Genomic DNA, 13,968 nt, shown 5'->3' on the forward strand with positions numbered 1-13,968 from the left:
TGGCAGTGACTCTAAAGGCCCAGGACACCTGGGGACCCAGGGAGGGAGAGCTCAGGTTTGGGTGAATTTGAGCATCCTCCGGCCCTGCGGGTAGGGGGTGGTCCTGGCTGTCCCTTCATCCCCTGGGCACTTTGCGGGACTTCTGCTCAGAGCCTGGGATGGCCCGACTGTTGTGGGGTTTCACAAGGCATCTGGGCCATGCTGCTGTGCTGCCAGGGCTGAGGCCGGGGAGAGGGAGTGGCCGGATGTGTCACTGGGCACCACTCTGCTCGTCGCTGTCCCTAGTGCAGCAGGTCCTGGCTCTGGCCCCTCCTTCGCTGGGGTGGCGCTGGCCCTGTGTGACAATCAAGGAGGGGGGACTCCTCTCAGGGTGACGAGGCCACACAGCCAGCCTCTGGTGTGGGCCGGGTATGTCCCCCAGAACTCACGTGTTGAAATCCTAGCATCCGGGGGAGCTGGGCTCCGGCTCCGGCTCACCACTTTCAGCTTCCTGATGGCGCTAGAGTGACGCAGGTTCAACAGAAGGCGGCTCTGACTGTGGAATCTGAATCACTTCCCACGCTCCTTCGCATCGTCAGGGGAGATAAGCCTGACAGAGCTCATTTTATCTTATTTCATTTTATTTGAAAGGCAGAGAGACAGAGACAGAGAAACAGAGAAAGGTTGTCCATCACTGGTTCACTCCCCAAATGCCCGCAACAGTTAGGTCTGGGCCAGGCCAAAGCCAGAAGCCTGGGACTCCATCCAGGTCTCCCACATGGGTGACAGGGACCTAAGGACTTGAGCCATCACCTGCTGCCTCCCAGGGTGTGCATTAGCAGGGAGCTGGGTCGGAAGCGGATGCAGGCATCCCAGGCAACAGCGTGACCCATGTACCAAACGCCGCCCTGGGTAGATTCATAAACTACCTCTCATCTGGAGACTAAGCTCACTCATGGTGTCCCCTGCATGGTGGGGACTGTGCCTCCTGATGGCTGCGGTCTTGCAGGGGAGGTGGCAAGGGAGGACATCCTGGAGAGGGTGCAGGGTAGGCGATGTGCGCCCAGGACAATTCCTGACATTGTCGCCACTGGTAAGGCGGCGGAGAAAAGATCATTACCTCGGTTCTTTGTCTCACCCGGAAGAATTTCTGAGCAGACCAGGCAAAGAGAAAAACAAGATGTATTTAAAAGCAAGATGTATTTAAGTCAGAGACCTCCAGACACAGTGGCCTGGAGAGGGGCTCCAAGAGAGGCAAAGCGGAGGGGGCGGGGTCCTGGGGTTTTTAAGCACACTTTTGGGGAAGAAAAAACCCTTGACAATCAGGTTGACATTCAGTTACAAGGCAAGGACAAAACTCACCCAAACACCTGACTTGTAATCTTATTTGCCAAGGGGTGGGACAGGTAACTTGTTTTCACAGTGATCTGTGAGCTCAGAAGGATGGAATTGCCACTGCCTTGCTATTCTCATGGTACAATGGGAAATTCCTAAGAGATGGGTCAGGCACTTCTGACCTTGGTAAAGGTAACTCAGGGAAAGCAAGCATTTTGTACCCTAAATTTCCACTGGGACCACCCCGACTGCCTGTTAACCCTCTGGCTCCTCTTTATCCTAGGTATGCAGAGCAACTGGAGATGAGATGACCTGGTCCCCTGCCTGTCATCCCAGCTGCTGAAGATCACCATGTCCCCACTGCCCAGGGGCCTGGACATGGTGGGACTCCCTGGAAAGACTGGGGTGCCCAGGGATTGGCTCTCAGGCTGGGCAGATTCCAGCTGAGCATTTTATCCCACTCTCTGCAAGGTGAACTTCCGGTGCCAGCAAACCACCACGTGGCAAACGACCACATACGTGTGCAGCACCCGCAGATGGTTCGTTCACCCTGTCATCGTGAGAGACCGAGGACTGATGTTGGAGTCCGGCTTCTCTGACACCCACAGCTACTAAGGGGTTTCCCGGCACTGTGTCCTTCATTCATCACCCACCTCTGGGGCACAAGACAACAGGCCACACGATGACCTGCTGAGAAGTCGTGGCACAGGCACAGCCTTTTAAATCCGAATTCCAGCTTCTTTCCACATTTTACTTCATATTTAAAGTTTATTTATTTGAAAGGGGGAGAGGAAGAGGGGAGAGGGGAGAGGGAAGAGGAGAGAGGGGAGAGGGAAGGGAGAGAGAGGAGAGGGGAGGGGGAGGGGAGGGAGAGGGGGGGAGGGAGAGGGAGATCTTCTACCCATTAGTTCACTTCTCCAAATGTCTGCAACAGTCAGGGCTGGGCCAGATCAAAGCCAGAGTTGGGAAACTCAATCCAGGTCTCTCACATGGGTGTTAGAGACCCAATTACGTGAGCCATCACCTGTGCCTCTTGGGGTACACATTCGCAGGAAGCTGGAATCAAAGGCACAGCTAGGACTCAAATTCAGGCGCTCCAATATGGGATGTAGGTGTCCCTGGCAGCGTCTTAACCGCCATACCAAACGCCTGCCCCTCTTTCCACATTTTAAACACAAACCCTCCAGGTGATCCACCACCCTGACCCTAGACCCCCCTCAAGGCACTGTCAGCCCAAGTTTGAGGGAGCCTGCTGTTCCAGGGGTCTGCTCAGACCAGCCCCTCTGGCTCCGCAGATCAGAAAGGGCCTTGCTTCGTCGAGGGAAAGGGACTTGTTTAAGGTCCACTGGGGAGTGAGGAGGAGTTGACAGTAGACCTGGGACTTCCAACGGCCTCTTCCCTACACAGGTGTTGGTGTCAGAGCCAGAGCCCATGGCCAGGGAAACCAAGGCCTGTTCCAGACACAAGTAATTTCATAAATGAGGGGCACAACGCAAGGGAGCCTGGCTGTCCACCGGGATGTTGCTGGGACCCCAGAGAAGTCGCCAGCTTTGAGAGGTGCGTGGCAGTGCCCTAACCATAACGTTGGTCTTAGTAAGCAATCTTCTAAAACTTGTTTCCAGGATCATGCCTTTTTCTGTTTGTCAAAGGCAAAGCAGAGAGGAACTCACCAGGACCGAACGTAGGGGCCATGGCACAAAATCGAAGGACTTCCAAGCCACGTCGCTTGCTGCCGCTGGGACCTCCTGCCGGCCTCCTGCTCCCCACTGCTTGCAGGACCAAGCACAAGCTCATTAGGCCGGCTTTCAGGGCCCGCCCGGGGCTGGCTTAGCCCATCTTTCCAGCGTTATCGCCTACTGAGCCCTTATTTACGCCCAACCCCTCAGCCTCACTGCGCCAGATCCCACGAGTGGCGGATGCTTTTCTATCTGTAGGCTTTGGATGCTTCTTCCTAGAAAGCCAGTCCTGTCCAACTCTGCCTCGCCCAAGTCCTGCTGCCCTGGCAAGCCTGGTTCACTTTGCTCTTTCTCCATCGTCTGGAGGCGAACGTACTAATTATTTAGACCTGGTCTTCCTGTCATCTGACACATGCGCACTGCCCACTGCCCAGAACAAGGGTGTCATGGGCTGAGCAGGGTTTGCCTCTGTCAAGCTCACACAGCTGTTTAAACCCTGATGTCTGAATGTTAGTGGCTGATGGATGAAGGTGGAGACTTGGTGCCATGATGGCGTCTGAGAAATGGGGCTGGCAGGAGGTCTTCGGCTCACTGGGGGTGTGTCTGTCCTCGGAGGAGGTTCTGTGAAAGGTGTCATTTACTCGAGGTCCAGTTTGACCTGGGCTTACTCTCCTTCCTGGCTCGCGATGGGATCCCGCACACCCGCCACAGCCAGCCTCCGCAGACACCAGCTCTGGGGCCACTGTAACCTACACCTTTCTGTCTCAAAGAAGGTATTTTAGTTGAAGCAACGGGAAGCTGACTAATATGGAGGGCTTCCCGCAATGGGCTTCTTTCCTCTAACAAAAGTGATATTCAGCAGGGTGGGTTGAGTTCCCAGTGCTTGGATTTTTTTCTAGCCGTCCGTGGTCACTTTCTGATTTTATCACGCTGTGGTCCATCGATGGGCCACACAGGATTTCTGCTTTTGGTGATTGGTTGAAAAATTGTTTGTGAACTAATAATAGATTTTTTTTTTTTAGTGAGATTTAAGATATGCTTGAAAACAATGCTTGAGATTCTGCTTTGGGGGTGTAGTTTCTGCGAGTGCCTGAGTGTGTCCCTCCAAAGTCCATACCCTGACATCTCACCCTCAATGTGGTGGTGTTCGGAGGTGGAGCCTTTGGAGGGTGATTTGGTCATGGGCGGAGCCTCATGATGGACGTGTTGCCTGTAAGAGGCTGAAGGCACCATACGAGGACACAGCGAGAAGGCACCAACCTGGAAGCAGAAAGCGGCCCTCACCAGACCCCGACACGGCGAGGGCATTGGTTCTGGACTGCCTGGCCTCCAGAACTGTGATAGCAACGTCTCTATTGTTAAAGGCCACTCAGTACGTGGTATTTAGTATAGCAGTCCAGGCAGATGCAGGCAGTTTTAGTTCTCTATATAAATACATAATACATGCATAGGGGTGTGTATAAATATATACATACAATCCTTTATATAAAATGATCATGGAGTTGTAAGTCATGACAGGAGATATCCTACAATACACGTGATGGAATATAATGTTATATATCACACATAATTAAGCTAATTGCCTACCCGCCTACTCTCTGTATTCGTCTTTCCCCTACATGAGCTATTAAAATCTCCCTTCCTGCTCGCGTCCCACCTGCTCCGCGAACCACCCGTGAGCTCCAGCCAGGACTCGCTGCGAAGCTGACCACTCGCGCTCTCCATGTTGAGCCCGTCCTAAGCAGGTCTGCCCATGGCCACACGTGGCTTTGGCCTCCCGTCTCTCTTCCTCCAGCCCTGAGTGCGTCCCTCCTCCCCCACCCTTCACACCCACCGCTTCTTCGCATCCTGCTCTCCCCAGGCGGCTGCTGGACAAGTGCATTTCTGTCTGTAGAACGTAACAGCGCGTGGTCGGCTTTTCCCCGGGTCACTGTGAAAACCCAAGGAGATGACGAGCATGGGAAGCCCGGAAAACGGGAAGAAACGAATGTCAATCAGAATTAAGCCCACAGTGATTGGGACACAAACATCGATCGTCTGGTGGCCGGCCTGGCGTGGCATCTGGCGTAGGGCAGGAGGCAGCGGGAGCGATGCGGGGCTGCCGGGGCTCAGGCGACACCGCTGAGGGTCCTGGGGGCTCTCTTGCTGCCGCCGATTGTGAGCGCTTTGAGCTCAGGAGCTGCTCCCAGAAGCACCCTTGGGTTCTTAGGCCTTTGATGCTCTGGAGTCAGCTTCAGGGGCTGTTTCTTCAGATTTCAGCCAAAGACGCCGTTTTCCCAGTAAGCACCCTGAGTGTTCTATACCAGAGGAAGCACGCACGGAACCTCAAGGGAAGACTGCTTCTCCACTGAAGGGCCTGGTGGACCCCTCCCCCCCACCCACCCAGCAGCACACACAGTGCCAGGTCTTTGGGGCCTTAAAGAGGGGAGCAGGTCATGCGGGGGGAGCGGGCTGGGTTAGCGTCGTCTTTGCCACCTGCCAGCCCCGCCCCTTCCCCCCCACGTCGCCGCCCGAGGCCAGTGGCAGACCCAGCTGCCTGGTCGTGGGCCTCCAGCCCTCACAGAATACCTCCGGGCATTCCTCACATGTAGCCTGGTCTCAGGTACTCTGCTGGAACAACAGTCAGGAAGACAGCGCTGTACACCAGCACTCCGCTAGGTGCTTGATGGGCATTACCAGTCATCCTCACTGCCAGGTGGTCCCTGATGCCCATTTTACAGATGGGGGAACTGAGGCTCATGGAGGCGATGATTAGGAATCTCACCCTCCCCTCCACACCATGGCGAGTCAGCATCCAACCCCAGCTCTGACTGCCTCCACTCCCGGGTTCTGTGACCTGCGGACATCCTCATCACCAAAGCCCTCAGGGGTCTCCTGCCTGGGTCCCTCGGCTCCTCCCTCTCCTTGCCGCCAGGTGCCCCACCCACATCTGCCAGAGCTATGGTCCTGAAGCTCCCCCTGCACAGCCTCCCCTTCCACCCCTGCGCAGACTGTAGTAACCCACAGGGTAAAGTCCAGATGGTGCCCCTGGCGCTCAGCCCGCACGCAGGCCCAGGCTAGGCTCCCCTCCCGCACCCTCCGAGCCACCCAGGCAGGCGGTTGTGCGGCTGTGCTCCGGGCTGCTCCTGGGCTCCGGCTCTCCCACTTCCTGTAGGAGCACCCCCTTTCAGCTTTACTTCCCTGGGGCCATGCTTCCTCACAGCCCAACGCTGCCCTTCTCACACCTGATGACTTCTCTCACCTGATGACTGAGAGCCTAGGTCAGCTCTCATCCTCACCTCCATCCCCAGCCTCCATCCTCACCTCCATCCTCATCCCCATTCTCACCTCCATCTTCATCCCCATTCTCACCTCCATCCTCACCCCCAGCCTCCATCCTCACCTCTACCCCAGCCTCCATCCCCAGCCTCCATCCTCACCTCCACCCCAGCCTCCATCCCGTCTCCATCCTCACCTCCATCCCCACCCCCATCTTTACCTCCATCCTCACCTCCACCCACCCTCCAGAGCTGACCTGCACCAAGCACAGCGCAGGCACTGGGGATGAGGTGTAGCTCCAGCTACAGAACTCCCACCCAGTGCCACTGCGATGGACAACCTGAAGGGATGACGCTGCATTGAGCACCATGGGTATCTGCGGTGATGAATAAGGGAGAGGTGATGGCTGTCCCAGTGGAGCCACAGCCTGGCGGGGAGGGGGGAGAGCCCAGGTGTGGCGCAGCCAGGCAGGTTTCACACGGCCTGAGAGCCGTGACTTCCTGCGGCAACTCCCAGGCTGAGAGAGGGCAGAGTGTTTTCTAGGCACCTGTGACCAAGTGCATCTGCAGAAATGCGTTGCTCACAGCTCTGGAGGCTGGGGGTCCAGGACCAAGGAGTCAGCAGGTTGCTTCCTCCTGAGGACCCCGAGAGACCCCCAATTCCTGCCTCTTGCTCAGCTGCTTCTAGGGGTTCCTGGCCTGTGGAAGCCTCAGCCCCATCCCTGCCTTCATCTGCACATAGTGCTCTCCGTGTGTGTGTGTGTGTGTGTGTGTGCACACACGCGTGCCCCAGAGTCAATCTGTGTCTCCCAAGTCGGGGGCAGGGATGCCCCCTAGCTGAGCTACCATTTGCTGCCCCCCAGGTGCACACCAGCAGGAGGCTGGAATCGGAAGCAGAGCTGAGACTCGAACCCAGGCTCTCCAACATGGGATGCAGGTGTCCCAAATGGTGTCTTGACTGCCAGGTGAAACGCCCCGTTTGTAGGATTGGTCACATCGGTTCAGGGCCCCGCCCTGATGACCTCATCCTAGCCAATTACACCTCCAGCAACCGTCTTTCCACAGAAGGTGACATTATGAGGTACTGGGGGTTAGGACTTCAACACGGAGACGGTGGAGGACTTGTCACTTCAGCCACTGACGGGCAGCTCTTACAGTTCACGGGTATGTTGAAGTACACTGTGAAAGCTACGGTGTTCTGGCCTCCCCTCCCTCATTTCCCTTTCTTGGATAAAGGACTTGTGTACCTGGCCACAGGGATGGGCAGGTGACCCATGCTGGCCAATGAAGAGCCACAGGAAACAGCTCTCCTTCCACCTGCGCTGTTGGTGCCGTGTTCTCCCCATGAGAGAGGTGGACTCTCAAAGAGAAGTAGAGACAGGAGAGACAGGAGAGCCGAGCGGGACGAGGGTTGTAATGGTATCCCCGTTCAAACTCTTACTATCATCAGTCACAGAGCTATGCATTTTCCTCTTGGGGCAGCTTTAGCTCCCTGTCTCCTCCCACATCGTGCCACATTGTGGCAGAAGTGATGATGGGGCATTTCTGATCTCAGATGCCTGTTTCCTCTGAAGTGAGACTTCTCACATGTTTGCACAGTGCGTTGCTGTCTCTGTGCTTTACCTTACACGATGCAAGTGCTGTAGACAGCTCACTTATTCCTTTGTCACTGAGCTCTGTTTTCTTTTTTAAAACATATTTCCAGGCAGAGAGAGAGAGAGAGAGAGAGAGAAAGGAACACCCACCTGTTGGTTCACTCCTCAAAAACCACAAGGGTAAGGGTCTGGGCCAGGAACTGGACTGAGTTCTGAAGCCAGGAGCCTAGAACTCAACCCAGCTTTTCCACATGACAGAGCCCCAGCTTCTTGGCCGTGCCACCACGCCGGCCCCTTGCACTTCCCAGGGTGTGCACTAGAAGGAGGCTGGAACTGGGGGCTGAGCTGGGACTTGAAGCCAGCTACTCCAATAGGGATGCAGTGTTCCAGGTTAAAAGCCCGCCCCCACTGTTTTCAGATCCTTCCCTCCGTCCGCGTGGCCATGTACACGGCTAACCTTTTGCTGCATCCTTTGTCCGAGCCTCCTGGGTGCTATGGTAACAGCACAGCACAGCCGTGGCTCCTGCGAGTGAACAGAAATGTGTTGGCCATGGTTCCAGAGGCTGGACAGTGCAGCGCCAATGGGCAGTCTGGTGAGCCCCTTCTTGCTGGGCCATCCCCTGGCGGGGGGTGGGGCAGATATCTGTTTAGAAGGAACCTCCTCCTGTGATAATGACATTAATCCACTTATGAGGGACCCACCCCTTGTTATATTTGGGATCAAGTGTCCAATATGTGAACTTCAGAGGACACAGTCAATCACCCTTCCCTGTAGTGTCATTTCCCAGCTGTGGGTGCCATGAGCACCCCCCCCCCCCCCCGTCTCCTTATCTCCCTGCGTGAGAGTCTCTCTGGGACATTCTTGGATGACTCCATCCATCCATATCTATCTCAATCTGTATCTATCAACTCTATCCATACACACCTCTCTACCTTCATCCTCTCTCTCTCTCTCATCTCTAATCTACCTACCTATCCTCAGGAATGGAGCTAAGAAAGCGGAGATTTTGTTCTGCATGATAAGTGCTGCCAGATTGTTTGTTTCTCAGAGTGACTAAACTTGTCTACGTGCTTACTGGGAGCACATCAGGTTTCCTCTAGCCCCACCTTCTGGCTAAAATTGGCATTATCTGCTTTCTATAGCTTTGAGAATCCAAGAGGGATAAAATGGCTTCCTGTCATTTTAATCTGTACCTAGCAACCATGGGTTTGAGTGTCTCTTTCTAGACACATGACTTTTCCATCAATTGCTATTCCTAGCCCCTTTAAAGAAAGATCGATTTACTTGAAAGGCAGAGTTAGAGAGAGAGAGGGGAGACAGAGATCTTCACTCAGCAACAGGGGCTGGGTCAGGCCACAGCCTGGAGCCCAGAACTCCATCCAGGTCTCCCAAGTGGGTGCAGGGGCCCAAGCACTTGGGCCATCTTCTGTTGCTTTCTCGGCGCATTAGCAGGGAGTTGGATCAGAAGTGGAGCAGCTGGGACACAAACTCGCACTTATCACAGATGGCAACTTAACGTGCTGTCCACAACGCTGGCCCTTGCTGCTCCTGTCCTCCAGGTCACCTTTTTCCGTTGGTTGCTTTCCCTGCTGACTTGGAAGGTCTCCTTATATATCATTTGCCCCTCGTTAGGAATGCGAGTGTCTTCTCCCTACTGTCTATCAGCACTGTTCATGGCAGTCTCCACTGAACGTGCTATTGATTTTTGTGTCATCAGATGGCACTTTTTAAAATATTTTATTTATTTGAAAGAGAGTTATAGAGAGAGGTAGAGAGAGAGAGAGAGAAATCTTCCATCTGATGGTTCACTCCCCAAACGGATGCAATGGCCAGAGCTGGGCCAATTTGAAGCCAGGAGCCAGGAACTTCTCCAGGGCCCAAGCATTTGGGCCATCCTCCACTGCTTTCCCAGGTGCATTTGCAGGGAGCTGGATTAGAAGAGCAGCCAGAATTGAACCAGTGCCCACATGGGATGCTGGCGCTGCAGGCCAGGGCTTTAACCCACTGCACCACAGATCTGTGCTAGCCCCCAGATGGCACTTTTTGCCTTGTAACTTACACTTTTAAAAACTGTGAGGGGGCCGGTGTTGAGTTTTCCTTGAGTTTATAGATGAATTTGGAGAAACTCTGGCATTCGTAAAGTAGTAAGTCATCCCATTAAGAGCCTGGAATCTACCTGTACCTAACCATCGGAGTCCCCATGAGAGTTTGAAAATTCACTCCTGGGGAAGGTGCTGTGGCATAATGGGTAGAGCTGCCGCCTGTAGTTCCGGTATCCCATATGGTCGATGGTTTGAGTCCTGCTATTCCACTTCTGATACAGCTCTCTGCTGTGGCCTGGCAAAGCAGCAGACGATGGCCCAAGTACTTGGGCCCCTGCACCCACGTGGGAGACCCAGAGGAAGCTCCTGGCTCCTGGCTCTGGATAGGCGCAGCTCCTGCCCTTGCAGCCAATTGGGGAGGGAACCAGCGGATGGAAGACCTCTCTCTCTCTCTCTGCTTCTCCTACTCTCTTTATGTAACTCTTGCAAATGAATAAATAAATCTTTAAAGAAAAAGAAAGTTCACTCCCACTGCTGTGTTACGGCCACTGTGCAGGGATCTGACTGGTAACATGGTGGTGATCAGGGTGTAAGGGCTCGCTCCCAAGTTCTCGGTTACTGCTGTGTTGCACCACTTTGCTGAATGTTCTTACTGATCTAGGTTGGATCTAGGTAAGATCGCTCAGAGCGATTCGTTAATTTTAATGTAAAAACCTACCAGCATCAATATTTCAGTGGGATGTTTCTCTAGATGTTCACTGAGCACCAACGCAATGCGACATCCCTGGGCAAAAGGCTGTGTGTGTCGTTACCTTCAGGAACACTGCATCCTCCTGGAGACTTGGGATGTGCACAGGAAACATTTTAAAAACAATTTTTAAAGGATTTATTTATTTGAAGAGTGGCAGAGAGTGGAAAAAGAGAGCGAGCTCCCATTTGTTGGTTCACTTTCTATATGGTTGCAACAGCTAGGGCTGGGCCAGGTCAAAGCCAAGAGCCAGGAACTCCATCCGGGTCTCTGCTGTGGGTGGCAGTGGCCCACATAGTTGGGCCATCTGCTGCTGCCTTCCTGGGTGCATTAGCAGGGAGCCGGATAGGGAGCAAAGCATCCAGGCCTTGAACGGGTGCTGACATGGGACGCAGATGTCCTGAGCGACAGACTAATTCACCGTGCCACAATGCCACCCCAATGTATTTGTTCATTCAGAGGCAGAGAGACAGATGGAGAGACCTTCCAGCTGCTCATTCACTCTCCGCGTATCTGTAACTGCCAGGGCTGGGCCAGGCTGAAGCCAGGAGCCAGGAACTCCATCCAAGTCTCCCAGGTGGGTGGCAGAGACCCGACCACGGGAGCCACCACCGGCTGCATCCCAGGGTGCACGTTAGCAGCACGCTGCAATGGGGCGCGGAGTCGGGGCTCAGGCCCAGGCACTCCAACACGGGCTGTGGGCGCCCCGAGTGGCAGTCAACGCTGTGCCAAGCGCCTGCCCCAGGATGTGCACTGCAGACTGACCCGGCCCAACGGACACAGACATTTCAGGCTACAAACCTTTCCCAGGCAACCGACAAGTCACCTGTATCGTCTGTGTCTCAGAACAGGTGAAGGAGCTTGGCAAGAATTGAGGACGTTCCTACCTTTGCAGAATTTCCACCTTTTCTTCTAGATTCCAGCACTTCCAAAAATAAATTACTGGCCGGTGCCGTGGCTCACTAGGCTAATCCTCCACCTCCGGCGCCGGCACCCCGGGTTCTAGTCCCGGTCGGGGCGCCGGGTTCTAGTCCCGGTTGCTCCCCTTCCAGGCCAGCTCTCTGCTGTGGCCCGGGAGGGCAGTGGAGGATGGCCCAAGTGCTTGGGCCCCTGCTTTGGTGTGGAAGACCTGGACTAAGCTCCTGGCTTCAGCTTGGCCCAGCTCCAGCAGTTGCGGCCAATTGGGGAGTGAACCAGCGGACGGAAGGCCTCTCTCACTCTGTAACTTTGCCTCTCAAATAAATAAATAAAAGCTTTAAGAAAGACTTACTTTACTTAACCGGCAGAGATAGAGATCGGCAAAGTCCTGTCATCCCGGTGTATCCCCCAGAGGCCAGCACCGGCCAGGCTGACGCCGGGCGCAGGAGCTCCATCCGGGTCCCCCAGGAGCATGGCACTGGAGCCGCCACCCCCTGTCGCCCGCAGCGCGCGCATCCGCAGGAATCTGGAGCAGGAGCGCAGCGGGGGCTCCAGGCGGGCACCCTCGGCTGTGCTGGCACCCTCCAAGCCCGCCCCAGGGTGCTCCCCGAAGGCAGGGGCGTGTCCCCGCTTACGCCACTACCCCACGCCGCTCTCGGGGCGCCCGGCGCTCCACACACCGCTCAGCGTGGCGTTTCAGCCGGCCTACCATTCTCAACCACTGAAATCTTTCTTCCTACACTTTTTATCCCGCATTTTAAAAATCGCTTTCTCCTCAGGTTACCTCCGCGGGTTCCTGGCTCGCAGTGGACAGGCCGTGAGCGCGCCCGCACGGGAAGTGACGGCAGCGCGGCGGGAGGCGCAGCGCCCCCTGGGGGCGGCCCCGCAGAAGAGCGCGCCCGTACCGGAAGTGACGGCAGCGCGGTGGGAGGCACAGCGCCCCCTGGGGGCGGCCCCGCAGAAGAGCGCGCCCGCACCGGAAGTGACGGCAGCGCGGCGGGAGGCACAGCGCCCCCTGGGGGCGGCCCCGCAGAGGATCGGGGTCCAACGGCGTGGGCGTGGGCGTGGGCGCGGGCGCGGGCGCGGGCGCACCGTAGCTTTACTCGAGACCACTCGAAAGCTCTGAATCGCCACGCGTTTTCTTTTTTTCCTGGAGAAACAAAAGTTTTAGCTGAACACAGTGTGAAGGGGTAGGACGAACCTGGGACGCAGGCAGCAGTATGGAGTTCGAGCCCCGGCCGTGCAGTGCCCCCGGGGTCTCTGTTTCTGTCACCTTCCGGCCAGGGACTTTGTGCGTTGCTGTCTGCACCTCCGGCGTTGCACTCCTTGGGGATGAGTGTGCCATTGCATACTTTGTGAGGTGTTTGGTTTCCACACAGGAAGCCTCTGCTACCGACGACAAATAAACCCCGTCATCCTCTGACCCTGAGAGCCCCGGTAGTCCGTGGTAGGCTCTTGGGCTGCGGCCTCAGCTAGGAGACGGACACCCCCCATTCTTACTCGGGAATCTCCTTCTCGGGAAACTGCCATTGGCAGGACACCCTCCTGATAAACTTTCCCACCACAGTAAGAAGAGAAATCTTACTCTACACCATGAGGTCACTTTCAGAAATCTGCCCGCTGCCCTGGGCAACCTGGCTGGCCAAACCCTAGAACACCTATGGGAGTCTTCAGATTCCCTAGCTGCAGTGCTCATGGACAACCATGAGCCCTGGGGTGCCTACCGGCAGAACAGGCCAGAGTACGTGCCGTATTAATAAACCCGCAGTTTATTAATAATTATTCATACTATTTATTAATAGTAGTAATAGTAATAATTATTTGCAGTATTAATAAACGTGCTGCACCTAACAGGAACAACACAAGGGGCCCATGTGGGGAAAGCTACCGCAAGGATTTACGATCAGGACAAGTGGGCCCGTGATTTCGGTAAGGGAAGCAGCAAAAGGCACTCTCCTTTCTGACATGGTTCTTACTCTTGCTCCTTGCTGGCCCATGCACACTCAATCTCACTGTTACATTTTTCTCTCCCAGACTTCGAGTTTCATGTCGGAATGATGGTCACACAGGGATTCCGGGCACTGCCGGTGACGGGACAAAGCTCAGCTCCTCCGCTGGAGCCTCCAGATCAGCTGCACGGGGACTCCTGCTCCCTGCTCAGGCAGGGACGACGCTTGACCCAGCATGAAGTTACAGAAGTCGGATCTTCCTGTCTCAGCTTCCCTGAAGATTAAGAGATGAAACCCGAGGGGCAAAATATGATGCAGCTAAGGAGAGAGCTGGCAAGGAGGAGCCCCTCCCTGCAGCCCCGCCTGCACCACCCAAGCCACCCCACTCTGTACAGCGGAAAACTGCAGCTTCAGCAAAACTGCTTAGACTTGACATGGGCCAAAAACAGCCAGCATGGCTGCTGGCTG

The sequence above is a fragment of the Oryctolagus cuniculus genome, chromosome 7 (genome assembly GCF_051225735.1).
Source record: "Oryctolagus cuniculus isolate XC-2025 breed Fujian yellow rabbit chromosome 7, ASM5122573v1, whole genome shotgun sequence".
Classification (NCBI taxonomy): Eukaryota; Metazoa; Chordata; class Mammalia; order Lagomorpha; family Leporidae; genus Oryctolagus; species Oryctolagus cuniculus.